The 17,399-nt window shown below is 42.2% G+C and overlaps 1 protein-coding gene across 1 annotated transcript in view; it reads right to left on the reverse strand.

Annotated features, from left to right (window-relative positions):
- Positions 1 to 5,429: 5,429 nt before the first annotated feature.
- The window catches only part of vsig10 (V-set and immunoglobulin domain containing 10), a 34,819-nt gene continuing 22,849 nt past the window's right edge, over positions 5,430 to 17,399 (reverse strand). Inside the window, exon 9 of the mRNA XM_070887706.1 lies at positions 5,430 to 5,964. The gene's annotated coding sequence lies outside the window, so the exon portion shown is untranslated. The remainder of the gene's footprint in view (positions 5,965 to 17,399) is intronic.

The following is a 17,399-nucleotide window of genomic DNA, read 5'->3' on the forward strand; positions in this document are numbered from 1 at the left end:
CACAGCCAGAGCTCTGGTCTCACTGGGAGTGTTTGGAGCAGGGTTCATTATCTAACAACAATCAGCAGTCTGTAAATCACTATTAATTGAAAAAGGTGCAGGGTTACCAATAAAACAGTTAATAACAAATTTGGAAATAACTTCATCTGCTATCTTGATTTATTAGTAAGCTCAAGATAGAATCAGAAAAATAAAGTTCCTAACATAAGGAAAACTTAAAAATAATGGAATAGTTCACAATAATATTATGAAATGTACCTATACAGCTGATTTGTGTGTTAAAAGATTGGGACTTGTGCTTAGCTGTGTTCTCAGGTCCCTGAGTGAAGAGGAATGAGCCAAGTAGCAGACTGCTAGAATGTAGACTACAACTCCCAGAATGCAGCTTTAAATAGCCTCTTTCTCTCCCAGACTTACAAACAGGAAGTAATGGTTTGTACGCAAGTGGCCTTGTTGATGTCAATCATAAAACTGTGGAAGATGGAGTTCTATGTGGGAAAGTGTGAATGCATCCACTTTGGACCCAAGAAAAAATGGTCAGAATATATTCTAAATGGTGAGAAGCTAGGAACTGTGGGGGAGCAGAGAGATGTAGGAGTCCAAGTACAGAAATCACTAAAAACTAGTGGACAGGCACAACAAATAATTTAAAAGGCAAATGGAATGCTGGCCTTTATCTCAAAGGGGTGGAAGTTATGTTACAGTTATATAAAGCTCAGGTTAGACCCCATTTAGAGCACTGCATCAGTTCTGTGCTCAGAGGGTGCAGCACAGATTCACCAGAATGATACTGGGGCTAAAAGGGTTAAATTATGAGGACCGGTTGCATAGACTAGGCTTGTATTTCCTTGAGTGTAAAAGATTAAAGGTGATTAAAGGATTTGACAGAGTAGATCAAGAGAAATTATTTCCTCTGGTTGGGAGTCCAGAACATGGGGGCATCACCTTAACATTAGAGCTGGGCTGTTCAGGTGTGATGTCAGGAAGCACTTCTTCACAAAGGATATTGGAAATCTGGAATTCTCCCCCAAAAAGCTGTTGAGACTAGGTCAATTGAAAATGTAAAAACTGAGATTGATTTAGATTTTTCTTAGACAAGGTCATTACAGATCGGCCAGAATCTAATTGAATGACAGAACAGGCTTGAGGGGCTGAATGCCCCACCCTTCTTTCTACGTTTAAAAAAAAAGTGCTTTAAAGACATGTCACAATATTTTAAAATGGACAACAAAGCATTCTCAGAACACCCACCATCAAGCTGTGGGAGCAGTTGAGCAAATCCACAGCAGCAAAAGGTATTGTGATGGGTGGAGGATCAAACAAGGAGTTGAGCATTCAAATATGAATTTGACAAGGAGCTTGGGAGGGGTTAGGCCCCAGAAAAGTGTTTTATTCCCCCGGGCGGGGGCGAGAAGGTTCTGGATTTGGAGAAAGGAAGTGAAATCTGGCTGATTAGGAAGACGAGGAAGTGGTCAGAGGTGACCTGATCGGTGATTGAAATTTTTTTAATGGAGAGGTCATGAATGATGGCCAAGTCAAAGAGATGACTGAATGAGAGAGTTTGTGTGAATAGTGAAGTTGACTGACAGCGGAGAAGTTAGAGAAGGAACTCGGGAAATGTAAGTGTTGGTTCGAGTCACCAGGGATAGGGAAATGCTCAGTTCAAAGGTTAACATAGGAACAGGAGTGGGCCATTCAGCCCCTCAAACCTGTTCCACCATTGAATGAGACCATGTCTGAACTGTATTTTAACTCCATCCACCCACCTTGGCTCCATATATCTTCTTATACCCTGTCTAGCAAATATCTCTTGATCTCAGATTTTAAATTCATTGAGCTAGCATCGACTGTTTTTTGTGGAAGAGAGTTTCACACTTCTATTACCCTTTGAGTGAAGATGTTTTTCCTAACCCCTCTCCTGAATAGCCTGGCTCTGATTTTAAGGTTATGTCCCCTTGTCCTAGAATCCCTCACCAGCAGAAAAAGTTTCTATCTACTCTATCAATTTATTTCAAAATCCTAAAAATCTCAATCAAATCATCCCATAACCTTCTATATTCCAAGGAATACAGACCTAGTTTATTGTAATCTCTCCTTGTAATCTAACCCTTGGAGCCCTGGCAACATTCTGGTGAATCTATGTTGCACTCCTTCCATGATCAATATATCCTTTCCAAGGTGCTGTGCCCAGTACTCTAGATGCGATCTAACCAGGATTTTGTATAGCTGGAGCAAAACTTTCCTTTATATTCTAGCCCTCTAGTTATAAAGGATAGCATTGCATTAGCCGTTTTGATTTTTTTTTATATACCTGACTACTAGATTTTAGTGATCTCTGTACCCGGATCTCTTGTTGAACCGCCACTATTCCTAGCTTTTCAGCACTTAAATACTTGGCTCTGTCCTTTTTTGGTCCAAAATGAATGACCTGCATTGAAATACATCTCCAACAGTTTCACCCAATCACTTAATCTAACAGAAGTGAAGAGAATTTTTTGAGGAAATGATATGGCAGTAGATAATGTTGATTTTAAATGAGATGTTCAAGGGATGGAAGATAGTGAGGTGCTCGAAGAAGGTTAAGTTGGTAGAGGAGTAAGGGGAAGAGACTAAAGTGGGACTCAGCAATAAGAGCTTTACCACCAGCAGAACAGTTTGGGCAGGGCAAGTGCAGGAATATCTAACTAGGTCATTTTGCCAAAAAGTTGGCCCCCTTAAGCCAGATTTCTGTCAAATGCAGGAAGTCAATAGATTCCTCCACCAGGGCCTCGTTTATGAGTGAGCAAATATTCTGAAGGGTGATGTGGAGCAAGGTTATTGATTGATGGTCCACTGGCAGGGTCAGTGGGGGTTGTGAAGGTTGAGGGCTCAGTGAAAGAGATGAGAAATGGGAAGAGATTAACACCAAGAAGCCAGCTGGGCAAATGGTCACTGGAAACCATAAAAAAATGCTGGGGTTGCTGCAACGTATCCTCTGATGCCTGTGGCAAAGAATATTATTAAAGGAGGGTGCAGGGAGAGATCACATGCACGAGATGGTAGCAGGAGAGGGGAATTGAGCGGGTTATCATGCGAGAGAAAGGGGAGCCTGGTTGAGGATGATGAAGAGGTAGATAGAGCAGAGCATTAATACGAATGATCGATAAACAAATGTAGGGGTGGGATCAGAGTTGGAGTAGCAGCCAATATTTGAAAGGAGTGGACACAAAGATTGCATAGACCAATGACAGACTTGGGCATGGCAAGCAGAGAAACTACTAGTTCAAGAGCTTATCTTAAGAGCCAAGCTGAACTTCACAAAAAAAATGATACCTGCTCCTGATTGATATGCATTGATCCTCAGGAAACTGGGTGTGCACACATCAGATTATAAGAATGGGCTTGGTTGCAAAGCAAAACCTTGAGCATGTCAAATAGCCACTGTCTAAACTCTGAGGATATTGAGAGACTGCAAACAAAGGTGGAACTGTAGCCAGCATTAGTCACTGCCTTTAGAATACAAGAGAAACATTTCTTGTAAAATAATGTTGACTTTTTTTTCTGTATTTGTATATTGCCGTTGTATAATTCGGCCAATTGCTTCACAAGTTTCTAGGTGTCAGTTTTTTTTGCTAACTGCATCCAGAAAAATCAATGAACCAATCACTTGATAATGGATGGAGGTTTCCCATGTGCCTGTTGCCCATGTCCTTCTAGGTGGTAGAGGTTGTGGGTTTGGGAGGTGCTGACGAAGACCTCAATCAACTTAAGTATGGAGGAATCTAAAGTGTAAAAGAGAGTTTGCAGTGTTCCTACTTTATCAGCGTTGGTATAGCATTTATGTATATTTCCTCTCAATACATTTGTAGATTTAACAATTCCATCTCTGTCTCTCCCTCTGCACCCCCACCCCATCCCCATCATTGGGAGGGAAGGGAAGGAAACTCCCAAAGACATTGACTAGGGTACAGTTGCATAAGTAATGAACCTTCTCAGACACATTGCACAAATATCTATCATTCATGTGCAAACCTTAACAGTGAGCATCAGTGGGCTATTCAACTAATGTGTGACATCCCAATTGAACCTGATCCTGCCCTCGGCACATACATTTCAAGTAAAAACAGATTGACTTGGATTTTATATAGCACCTTTCACAACCGCCGGATGTCTCAAAGCACTTTACAGCCAATGAAGGACTTTTGGATTGTAGTCACTGTTGTAATATAGGAAATGCGCCAGCCAATTTGCACACAAGCAAGCTCCCACAAACAGCAATGTGATAATGACCAGATAATCTGTTTTTTTGTCATGTTGCTTGAGGGATAAATATTGGCCAGGACACCGGGGATAATTTCCCTACTCTTCTTCGAAATAGTGCCATGGGATCTTTTACATCCATTTGAGCGAACAGACGGGACCTCGGTTTAACATCTCATCTGAAAGGCACGGCAGACAGTGCAGCACTCCCTCAGTACTGCACTGGAATGTCAGCCTAGATTTTTGTGCTCAAGTCTCTGGACTCAGAGGCGAGTGTGCTACCAACTGAGCCATAGCTGACACCTGCAGTAATTGTCTAGGATAGTGATAGGAGGTGGGAGAGTGGGAACCATGGGTAATTTTTGGCGTCCTAACCAAGAGGCACCAAGACCTTTTGCTTTTCAAGACAAGCTGAAGTACCTTAAGAACTAAGGTGTGTACTTAAGACTTCATCGTTTGCATGCCTCAGGTATTCAGTGGGTAAACGTGTTGAACTGTCTGGGGAGCTGGAAATTCCACTTTATAAATAGCAGGAACACATCATCTGTATATATACAGATGATGGAAATTGCATTTCTTTCAGCCACCTGCCCCTAGAATTCTCTTCAAAGTCCAGACCTTTCCAATACCTCAAATTTAAATTCTCATCTGTGTGTTTAAATCCCATTATGGCCTTGTCGTTCTCCATTTCTAACTTCCTCCAGCCTTACAACCTATCCGCGAACACTCTGTCGTTACTCTGGCTACGTGCATTCCCCCTCACTTCACCCCATCATTAGCAACAGTTCTTTCAGGCCCATGTGCAACATTTCCTTCCCTTAATCCTTCCGGCTTGCCACCTTCCTCTCCTTCTTTAATGCTCGGCTTTAAACCTCCTTTGTCCAATGTTTTGATCACCCCTCCCAATATCTCCTCCTTTGGCTCAACGTCAATTTTTGTTCGGATTACTCCTCTGAAGTTTCTTGAATATTTTTCTATGTTAAAGTCGCTATATAAATGCAAGTTGTTGGTGTTTTGCATGAAAAGTGGTGTGCAAATCAAAGTTGTTACAGAAATGAATCTTTATTTTACAGGAATTTAAAACATATACATTTAGTTTAATTAAAAAAAAAACATTGGCTATGCCATACAAATAGAAAAACCATTTATAAAAATAAATACATTATGCATTAGTTTGTCCACATGTAATCTGGATTCCTATTTGCATAAACAAGTCAATCTCTGAACAAAACCAAAATCAATTTAACAATTAGTTAATTACACAGTATCTTTTTACAAAAAGAATTCTCTTACAAAAAATGTTTGAAAATTATTTTTGCGAAGCTTGCAAATAAACATTTTCAGAGGGAATGCAAAACATCAACTGATACAAGAGAGCAAAGTAGCAACACACTAAGCACATTCATTTAGGTTTTTAAACTAATTTAGTTGCAAGCCAACACGTTAGACACAAAACAGATACGGCAAACACTTTAAAAACAGACCTATCATAGTTACATCCTGAGCACAAACTGTAGTATATTCTGGTATTTAAAAGCAGTTTAAAATGCTGTTTTGTCATTTGTTCTAACATTCCCAGTAAAAGACTGCACTTTACAGTAGAATTAGTATAATCGTTTAAAAACAGTATAATAACTCAACCAGAGCTCGCTGGAAAGCATTTCACAACAGATTTCCCATTAAGGTAGAAAATATTGCACAGAAGCAATCACATTTTCTCTGGTCCTAAAAGAATGAATGGATTAAAAAAGTTAAACATTTGACATTGCACCAATAACTATGCCTGTTACAAGACTCCTTTAGTAAGTGAGGAAGACTCAAATTGCAAGCATAACATAACATGTCAATATAAGTGGGCTCATACTAGGCTGCAGTATCTTTTGTACAAGGTGCTTTCTCCTTTCCAAAATCCCCCATACAATATACCCACAACAAAGGTATACAACATTTTCCCAGGGCTCTGCCAATGTCACTTTAACTGACCACTGCGAGATGTGGAAATTGATCCAAGATAACTGTGTCACTCCCCTCCCCCTCCTCCCCTCCCCGCTCCACCCCTCCTCCTCCACTTCTTCCCCTCTTCCCCCCTCCATTTCCTCTCCCCCTCCCTCCTCTCTCCCTACTCCCTCCTCCTCCCCTCTTCTCCTCTCCCCCCCTCCCCTTCCCCGCCTCCCCCTCCTCCCCTCCCTCCTCCTCATCCCCTCCTTCCCCGCCTCCTCCTCATCCCCACCCCTGCCCCCTCCACCCCCACTCCTCCCCGCCCCTCCACGAGGAGCAGGTAGCCTCTCCCAGGCACTCCTTCCCAACAGCACAGCTCAGGTCAACACGTGAGAAAACAATTGGCAGTGAAACGATCTATTGTACAAACATCATTCTAATGGAATGCACTATGCAATAGAAACCAATAAAGAGATAACTATAGCAACAATATATTACTAATGGTCTCTCTTGCAGCTATTGCTCTATTCTATGACTACAATCTCATCATTAACACCTGCATAACAAAATGGTGTACAGGCATCAGTAAATTTGAAGGTAAACTAGTAGAATGGAAATTGCTTTTTCAGTTTGTGAATTATTCCTTACAAGGCACATCGTTACCAGAAAACTGCAGCCAACCAATCAAGATTTAAAATCCTCATACAACTAGTTCTTTGCTTACACCTCCAGTGAAAATCCTGCACCAAGGCAAGTGATAGAGTTATGTAATATTGAAATTAATCTACCAATCGTTATCAATATAGTGCTGCTCAACAATTCAGTAGCTTTAAATAGTGGGGGTGGGGATTTCAAGCTAAATAGAGTTAAAACCAGTCACTTTCCAGCTAACGGAGTGTTTTGGATTTTAAAGAAGTATCCATCGGACAGGAGATTTGTCTTCATCAAATCCACACTGATATTTTCTTGCTGTTTGTACTCTGGGTGACATGCCAGTGCTTTATGGTTCAGGTGGCTGGAATGTTAATTACTTGAAACAAATAAAAGTATTTTGCCCTAAAGTAGAAAATCCTTTTCTGTTATGGAAACAGTTAATTAACTTCAGTTTTAGGTTAGTTTCTATTAACAATGTTCAGTTAGTAAAATGGAGTCTGACAGTGTTTTAACTGATAAGGAGGCCACAAATTGCCTTTGTTTGCTCAGCCTTGAGAGCTACCATAGATCTCTCAGCAATTAGATATCTATGGCTATGTTTTGACCATCAAGTCGGGAAGCTCTGGCTTCAGATAGTGACTCTTCAGAGGACAGCTGTGTTATATCCCTGAACAGGGCTTTTGTTCTTTGCAACCAGTTCAGCCAAGGTAAAGGCCCGGGGAGTGATTCTTGCTAAACACTGACGTTATTGCAGCTAATTGGATAAGGTAATGTGGAACCATGTGGTTTCTCACGTAGCCAGAGTGAAAGAAGAGGTGTTAGAATAGATACTTCAGAACTCAACATGACCTGCTCAGCCATTCTCGAGTTGAAAACCTGGGACACGATGAATTTGTTTTTACTGCAAGTGTCTCAAGTATATTTGTAATTATTATTAGTAAGAGTTATCATATATGTGTAGTTATTGGTAAGAGTTATTATTTTATGGTCAATTACCATGAAAGCGAATAAATGCCTTTGAACCCCATTATCTTGTAGAATAACTTGTAAACCCATAAGCAAGAACATTCATTCCCTAACAGTAGGGCAATGCATGAATGCAAAGCCACACGTTCTTAACATATATGAATGAACAGTCACCCAGCTTCGCAAATTAATTTAGGCAGGGATGCTAGCACGAAACTATGGATCTCACTTCCTTCTTTTTGACCATGACACCACACAGGTTTAGAGAAAGGTTAGCTCTGCATTTGATTGTATACATTTCTACCTTACTCTCTTTTTGGTATGACAGATAATGTGGATTGACAAATGGTTTGCACCAAATACTGAAATTTAAAAAATTGGTACTATTCCTCTCTACCTCCCTGCTCCCTCCCCCGACAGCTGTTATTGTTTTCAGAAATTAAAGAGGATATACCAATGATCAGCTACTGTGCAGTTATACTTGGGTGACATCGGTTTTACATCAGCACTGATCCTGAATTCTGTGGAGGAGTCTTTACACTTGAATAATTATTTATTAACACTGGACACAAAATGGTGCCATATTTATACTGGTAAAAAGAGTCTTGTGCTCAACAATTGGAAAGGTGGCATTCGATCCATTTAGAACATATGAAATAGGAGCAGGTGTAGCCATTTGGAACCTCAAACCTGCTGCACCATTCAATAAGATCATGGCTGATTTGATCTTGGCCTCAACTCCTTTCCTGCCCACTTCCCATAACTCTTGACTCCCCGATCGTTCAAAAATCTGTCTATCTCCATCTTAAATATATTCAAAGATCCAGCCTCCACAGCTCTCTGGGGTAGAGAATTCCAAAGATTCATGACCCTCAGAGAAAAAATTCCTCCTCATCTCCAATTTAAATGTGCAACCCCTTATTCAGAAACTATGCCCGAGTTCTAGATTCCCCCATGAGGTGAAACATCCTCTCTGAATCTCTCTTGTCCAGCCCCCTCAGAATTGTATACATTTCAATACGATCACCTCTAATTCTTCTCATCTCCAATGAGTATAGGCCCAAGCTGCTCAACCTTTCTTCAGAAGTCAACCCCCTCATCTCAGGAATCAACCTAGTGAACCATCTCTGAACTGCCTCCAATGCATGTATATCTTTCCTTAAATGAGGAGACCAAGACTGTACGCAGTACTCCAGGTGTGGTCTCACCAAAGCCCTGTACAGTTGTACTTTTATACTCCATCACACTTACAATAAAGGCCAACATTCCATTTGCCTTCCTGATTACTTGCTGTACCTGCATACTAACATTTTATTTTTCATGTACAAGGACCCCCAGATCCCTCTACATCGCAGCATGTTGTAGTCGCTCTCCATTTAAATAATAATTTGCTTTTTTATTCTTACTACCAAAGTGGATAACCTCATATTTTCCCTATTATACTGCATCTGCCAATTTTTTGCCCACTCACTTAATCAATCTATATCGCTTTTAGATTCTTTGTGCCCTCTTCACAACTTGCTTTCCAGCCCATCTTTATATCATCAACAATTTGGCTGCATCACACTCGGTTCCTTCATCCAAGTTATCAATACTGATTGTAAATAGTTGAGGCCCCAGCACTGATCCCTGTGGCACCCCACTAGTGACCCATTTATCCCGACTATCTATTTTCTGTTAGTTCGCCAATCCTCTATCTATGCTAATAAATTATCCCCAACCCAGTGAGCTCTTATCTTGTGCAGTAACCTTTTATGTGGCACCTTATCGAATGCCTTCTGGAAATCCAAATGCACCACATCCACTGGTTCCCCCTTATCCACCCTGCTCATTAGATCCTCAAAGAACACCAGCAAATTCAACATGATTTCCCTTTCATAAAACCTGCTGACTTTGCTCAATTGAATTATGCTTTTCCAAATGTCTCGCTACTGCTTCCTTAATAATGGACTCCAGCATTTTCCCAACAGATGTTAGGTTAACTGGTCTATAGTTTCCTGCTTTCGGTGACCCTCCTTTCTTGAATAGGGGAGTTACATTTGCGGTTTTCCAGAATCCAGGGAATTTTGGTAGATTACAACCACTATCTCTGCACCCACTTCTTTTAAGACCCTAGGATGCATGCCATTAGGTCCAGGGGACTTGTCCACCATTAGTCCCCTTAGTTTGCCAGTACCTTTTCTCTGGTGATCGTGATTGTTTTGAATTCCCCTCGTCCCTATAGCCCCTTGATTATGTATTATTATTGGAATGTTTTTAGTGTCTTCTATTTGACTGATACAAAATATTTGTTCAAAGTCTGCCATTTCCTTGTTTCCCATTATTAATTCTGCAGTCTCATCCTCCAAGGGACCAATGTATACTTTAGGTACTCTATTCCTTTTTATATACCTCTAGCAGCTCTTAATGTCTATTTTTAATATTTCTTGCTAGTTTGCTCGCAATCTATCTTTTCTCTATTATTTTGTTTAGTTGTCCTTTGCTAGTTTCTAAAAATGTCCCAATCCTCTGGCCTACCACTAATCTTTGCAACATTGTATGCCTTTGTTTTCAATTTGATACCAGCCTTAACTTCCTTAGTTAGCCACGGATGGTTCATCCTTCACTTAGTCTTTCTTTCTCACTGGAATATATCTTTGCTGAGAGTTACGAAATATTTCCTTAAATGTCTGCCACTGCTCATCTACCGTCTTACCCTTTAATCTATTTTCCCAGTCCACTTTAGCCAACTCTGCCTTCATACCTTTGTAATTGCCTTTATTTAAGTTCAGAGCACTAGTTTGAGACCCAAGTTTCTCACCCTCAATCTGAATTTGAAATTCTAACATGCTATGATCACTCTTCCCTTACTATGAGATCATTAATTAATCCTATCTCATTACACATTACCAGATCTAAAATAGCCTGCTCCTTGGTTGGTTCCACAACATATTGTTCTAAGAAACCATCCTGAATATACTCTTATGAACTCGTCCTCAAGGCTATCTTTGCAAATTTGATTTGTCCAATTTATAAGATTAAAATTGCTCAAGATTATTGCCGTAACTTTCTTACAAGCCTCCATTACTTCTTGATTTATACTCTGTCCTATAGTGTAGCTACTGTTTGGGGGCCTATAGACTACTCCCACCAGTGACTTTTTTCCCTTATTATTTCTTATATCCACTCAAACTGATTTTACATCTTGACCTTCTGAGCCAATATCATTTTTCACTCTTCTCTTCTCTTAGGCAGTCCCTTGGAGTCGAGGATGACTTGCTTCCACACGAAAAATTAGTTCTCAGGTGACTGAAGAGTCCGATGCGGGACCCACAGTCTCTGTCACAGGTGGGGCAGACAGTGGTTGAAGGAACGTGTGGGTGGGGTGCCTGGGTTGCCGCACGCTCCTTTTGCAGTCTACGCTTGGCTTCAACTTGCTCTCGGCAATGAGACTCGAGGTGCTCATTGCCTTCCCGGATGCTTTTTCGCCATTTTGGGCGATCTTGGGCCAGGGATTCCCAGGTGTCAGTGGGGATGTTGCACTTTTTCAAGGAGGCTTTGGAGGTATCCTTGAAGCGTTTCCTCTGCCCCCTCCTGGAGCTGGCTTGCCGTGTCGAAGTTCCGAGTAGAGCGTTGCTTTGGTAGTCTCGTGTCAGGCATGTGGGCGACGTGGCCCGCCGAATGGAGCTGATCGAGCGTGGTCAATGCTTCGATGCTGGGAATGTTGGCCTGAGAAAGAACACTGATGTTAGTGCGCCTATCATGTCAATGGATTTGCAGGATCTTGCGGAGGCAGCGCTGGAGGTACTTCGCCAGCAGTTTGAGGTATCTGCTATATATCGTCTACGTCTCTGAGCCATATAGGGGGGCAGGTATCACTACTGCCTTGTAGACCACACGCTTGGTGCCGGGTTTGAGGTCCTGGTCTTCAAACACTCTCTTCCTCAGGCGACTGAAGGCTGTGCTGGCACACTGAAGGTGGTGTTGGACCATATTGTCGATGTCTGCCCTTGTTGACAATAGGCTCCCGAGGTATGGAAAATGGTCCACGCTGTCCAAGGCCTTGTCGTGGATTTTGATAACCGGGGGGCAGCGCTGTGTGGCAGGGTCAAGTTGGTAGAGGACCTTTGTCTTACGGATGTTTAGTGTAAGGCCCATGCTCTCGTACGCCCAATCTCCTCCCTTTCATTGTTTATGTTCCCCTGACTAATAGTGGGTGCATTTTATTCCTAAGTGCAAATTGATGCTGCAAGATTAGTTACCTGAGCCCACTGTCCATCCCCCAGCCATGCCTGCCCTCTGCTATTCATCAGTGAGCACTGGATCTCCACCCAAATTACCAGCCTTCTCTGCCGTCAAGTATGGATGAGACCGACTCAGCTGCTATGACTTCGATATCATATACAGACACCATTCGATGTCCGGGGACCTTCCGACCCACTCTCAGGTTTGGATTTCATTTTATTCTCTCTCTCTGCCCCCATCCTTTTAACAGAGCTACCCCTTTCTGCCTATCCTTCCAAAATGACAAATACTCCTGAATATTCAGTTCGCAACCTTGGTTAGCTTGCAACCACATCTCTGAATTGGCTATCAGATCATACCCATTTATTTCTATTAGTGCTGTCAACTCATCTATCTTGTTACGAATGCTGCATGCATTCAGATAAAGAGCTTTTAATTTTGTCTTTTTACCATTTTTCCCTACTCTGACTCTACTTTCTGGTGCACTCTTATACGCTCAGTCCTTTCCCGTCACACTCTGGCTATCATTACCCTATTGCCTTCTCCTTTCTCTTTGACTTTTTAAATTTAACCCCCCTCCCTACACACTATTTAGTTTAAAGCCCTATCAACTGCCCAAGTTATTCGATTAGCCAGGACACTGGGTCCCCACATGGTTCAAGTGAAGCCTGTCCCAACGGAACAGCTCCCTCCCTCCTCAGTAGTGGTGCCAGTGCCCCAAGAATCGAAACCTATTTCTCCCATACCAATCTGAACCACGCATTCATCTCAATCTTATTTACCATATGCCAATTTGCTCGTGGCTCAGGTAGTAATCCAGAGATTATTACCTTTGTGTTTCTACTTTTTAAATTTAGTCCCTAGCTGCTCACATTCCCTCAGCAGAAACTTTTTGGTCCTATCTATGTCGTTGGTACCCCAAATATTTATAATTTATATTAACGACTTGGAAGAGCAGCGTTTGCTGATGATACAAAGATGGGAGGAAGGGTAATGTGTGAGGAGGACATAAGGAGGCTGCAGGACGACAGGCTAAGTGAGTGGGCAAGAATTTGGCAGATGGAGTATAATGTTTTAAGGTGAGAGGTCATGCACTTTGGCAGAAAAAAAATCAAAGAGCAAGTTATTATTAAAATGGAGAAAGATTGCAAAGTGCTGCAGTACAGCGGGTTCTGGGGGTACTTGTGCATGAAACGCAAAAGGATAACATGCAGGTACAGCAAGTGATCAGGAAGGCCAATGGTATCTTGGCCTTTATTGCAAAGGGGATGGAATATGGAGGCAGTTCAGAGAAGGTTCACTAGGTTGATCCCGGGGATGAGTAGGTTGATTTATGAGGAAAGGTTGGGCAGGTTGGGCCTCTACTCATTGGAATTCAGAAGAATGAGAAGTGATCATATAGAAACGTATAAGATTATGAGGAGGCTTGACAAGGTGGATGCAGAGAGGATGTTTCCACTGGTGGGGGAAGACTAGAACTAGAGGGCATGATCTTAGTATAAGGGGCCGTCCATTTAGAATTGAGAAGAGGAGAAATTTCTTCTCTCAGAGGGTTGTGAATCTGTGGAATTCGCTGCCTCAGAGCTGTGGAAGCTGGGACAGTAAATAAATTTAAGACAGAAATAAACAGTTTCTTAAACAATAAGGGGATAAGAGGTTATGAGGAGCGGACAGGGAAGTGAAGCCAAGTCCATGATCAGATCAGCCATGATCTTATTGAATAGCTGAGCAGGCTCGAGAGGCCATATTGCCTACTCCTGCTCCTATTTCTTATGTTCTTATGTTCTACATGGACCATGACAACTGGATCTTTCCACTCCCACTCCAAGTTCCTCTCCAGCCCAGAGGAGATGTCCTTAACCCTGGCACCAGGCAGGCAACGCAACCTTCAGGACTCTCACTCTCGGCTGCAGAGAACAGTATCTATTCCCCCTAACTATACTGTCCCCTACCACTACTACATTTCTTATTACTCCCCCAACTTGAATGGCCTCCTGTACCACAGTGCTGTGGTCAGTCTGCTCACCGAGCGGCTGCAGGGCATTCTGGAGGGGGGGGGGGGGGCAGAAGAGAGAGGGTTAACAGCCAGAGATCATGGTCCATATAGAGACCAATGACATAGGTGGAAAGAGAGATGAGGTTCTGCAGGCAGAGTTTAGGGAGCTAGGAGAGAAATTAAAAAGCAGGACCTCAAAAGGTAGTAATCTCTGGGTTACTCCTGGTGCCACGAGCTAGTGAGTACAGAAACAGGACGATAGAGCAGATGAATGCGTGGCTGGAGAGATAGTGCAGGCGGAAGGGCTTTAGTTTCCTGAGGCATTGGGACCACTTCTGGGGGAGGTGGGACCTGTACAAGCCGGACAGGTTGCACCTCAACATAGCCGGGACCATATCCTAACGGGGGGGGGGGGGGGTTTAAACTAGCTTCGCAGGAGGATGGGAACCTGAAAATAGATTCAGTAGGGAGGGGAGTAAAGTTGGAACTAGAAAGGAAAAATAAAGAAAGTGAGTTTGAAGGAGAGAGGAAACAAGCAGGAAAAAAGGGTAAAAAAACAAATTTAAAGGCTCTTTGTCTAAATGCAAGTAGCATTTGTAACAAAATAGATGAGTTGACGGCACAAATAGCTACAAATGGGTATGATCTGATAGCCATTACAGAGACGTGGTTGCAAGGTGACCAGGAACTGGGAACTGACTATTCAGGGGTATTTAACAATCTGGAAGGACGGACAGAAAGGAAAAGGATGTGGGGTAGCTCTGCTGATAAAGGATGGAATCACTGCAATAGTGAAAAATGATATTGGCTCAAATGATCAGGATGTTGAAACAGTTTGGGTGGAGATAAGGAATAACAAAGGGAAAAAGTCACTGGTGGGTGTAGTCTATAGGCCTCCTAACAGTAGCAACTCTGTTGGTCGGAGTATAAACCAGGAAATAGTGGGGGCTTGCAAAAAGGGAACAGCAATAATCATGGGTGATTTTAACCTCCACATTGATTGGACAAATCAAATTGGTCTGGGTAGCCTTGAGGAAGAATTCGTAGAGTGCATAAGGGACAGTTCCTTGAGCAGTATGTAAGTAACAGAACCAACCAGGGGGCAGGCTAGCTTAGATCTGGTCCTGTGTAATGAGACAGGATTAATAAACAATCTCCTAGTAAAGGATCCCCTTGGAATGAGTGATCATAGCATGGTTGAATTTCAAATTCAGATCGAGGGTGAGGAAGTTGGATCTCAAACCAGCGTACTAAGCTTAAATAAAGGAGACTACAAAGATACGAGGGCAGAGTTGGCTAAAGTGGACTAGGAAAATAGATTAAAGTGTAGGACGGTTGATGAACAGTGGGTACATTTAAGGAGATATTTCACAACTCTCAAGAAAAATATATTCCAGTGAGGAAGAAAGGGTGTAAAAGAAAAGACTAATTAAAGAAATAAAGGACGGTATCCAATTAAAAACAAGGGCATACAAAGTGGCCAAAACTAGTGGGAGGACAGAAGATTGGGAAGCTTTTAAAAGCCAGCAAAGAATGACTAAACAAATGATTAAGAAAGGGAAGATAGACGATGAAAGTAAACTAGCATGAAATATAAAAACAGATAACAAGAGTTTCTACAGGTATATAAAAAGGAAGAGAGTGGCTAAAGTAAATGTTGGTCCCTTTGAGGACGAGACTGGGGAATTAGTAATGGGGAACATGGAGATGGCAGAAATTCTGAACAAATATTTTGTATCAGTCTTTACGGTAGAGGCCACTAACAATATCCCAACACTGGATAGCCAAGGGGCTATGGGGGGGGGGGGGGTGAATGGGAGGAACTTAACACAATCACTAAGGAGGTGGTACTCAGTAAGATAATGGGACTAAAGGTGGATAAATCCCCTGGACCTGATGGCTTGCATCCTAGGGCCTTAAGAGTAGTGGTGGCAGGGATAGTGGATGCATTGGTTGTAACTTTCCACAATTCCCTGAATCTGGGGAGGTCTCAGCAGATTGAAAAACTGCAAATATAACGGCCCTATTTAAAAAAGGAGGCAGACAAAAAGCAGGAAACTATAGACCAGTTAGCCCAACATCTGTCATTGGGAAAATGTTGGAGTCTATTATTAAAGAAGCAGTAGCAGGGCATTTGGAAAAACATAATTCAGCCAGACAGAGACAGCATGGATTTATGAAAGGGAAGCCATGTTTGACAAATTTGCTGGAATTCTTTGAGGATGTAACAAACAGGTTGGACAAAGGGGAACTAGTGAATGTGGTATAGTTGGACTTTCAGAAGGCATTTGACAAGGTGCCACATAAAAGGTTACTGCACAAGATAAAAGTTCACAGAGTTGGGGGTAATATATTAGCAAGGATAGAGGATTGGCTAACTAACAGAAAATAGAGAGTCGGGATAAATGGTTCACTCACGGGTTGGCAATCAGTAACTATTGGGGTGCCGCAGGGATCAGTGCTGGGACCCCAACTATTTACAATCTATATTAACGACTTAGAAGAAGGGACCAAGTGTAATGTAGCCAAGTTTGCTGACGATACAAAGATGAGAGGAAAAGCAATGTGTGAGGAGGACACAAAAAATCTGCAACAGGACATAGACAGGCTAAGTGAGTGGGTAAAAATTTGGCAGATGGAGTATAATGTTGGAAAGTGTGAAGTTATGCACCTTGGCAGAGAAAAAAAAAAATCGAAGAGCAAGTTATTATTTAAATTGAGAAAGATTGCAAAGTGCTGCAGTACAGTGGGACCTGGGGGTACTTGTGCATGAAACACAAAAGGTTAGTCTGCAGGTACAGCAAGTGATCAGGAAGGCCAATGGAATCTTGGTCTTTATTGCAAAGCGGATCGAGTATAAAAGCAAGGAAGTCTTGCTACAGTTATACAGGGTATTGGTGAGGCCATACCTGGAATACTGCGTACAGTTTTGGTGTCCATATTTAAGGATAGACTTGCTTTGGAGGAAGTTCAGAGAAGGTTCACTAGGTTGATTCTGGAGATGAGGAGGTTGACTTATGAGGAAAGGTCGAGTAGGTTGGGCCTCTACGCATTGGAATTCAGAAGAATGAGAGGTGATCTTATCGAAATGTATAAGATTATGAAGGGGGCTTGACATGGTGGATGCAGAGAGGATGTTTCCACTAATAGGGGAGACTAGAACTAGGGGGCATAATCTTAGAATAAGGGGCTGCCCATTTAAAACTGAGATGAGGAGGAATTTCTCCTCTCAGATGGTTGTAAATCTGTGGAATTCGCTACCGATAAGGGAATAAGGGGTTATGGGGAGTGGGCAGGGAAATGAACCTGAGTCCATGATCAGATCAACCATGATCGTATTGAATGGCGGAGCAGGCTCGAGAGGCCGCATGGCCTACTCCTT

Source organism: Pristiophorus japonicus, chromosome 8, assembly GCF_044704955.1.
Source record: "Pristiophorus japonicus isolate sPriJap1 chromosome 8, sPriJap1.hap1, whole genome shotgun sequence".
Taxonomy (NCBI): domain Eukaryota; kingdom Metazoa; phylum Chordata; class Chondrichthyes; family Pristiophoridae; genus Pristiophorus; species Pristiophorus japonicus.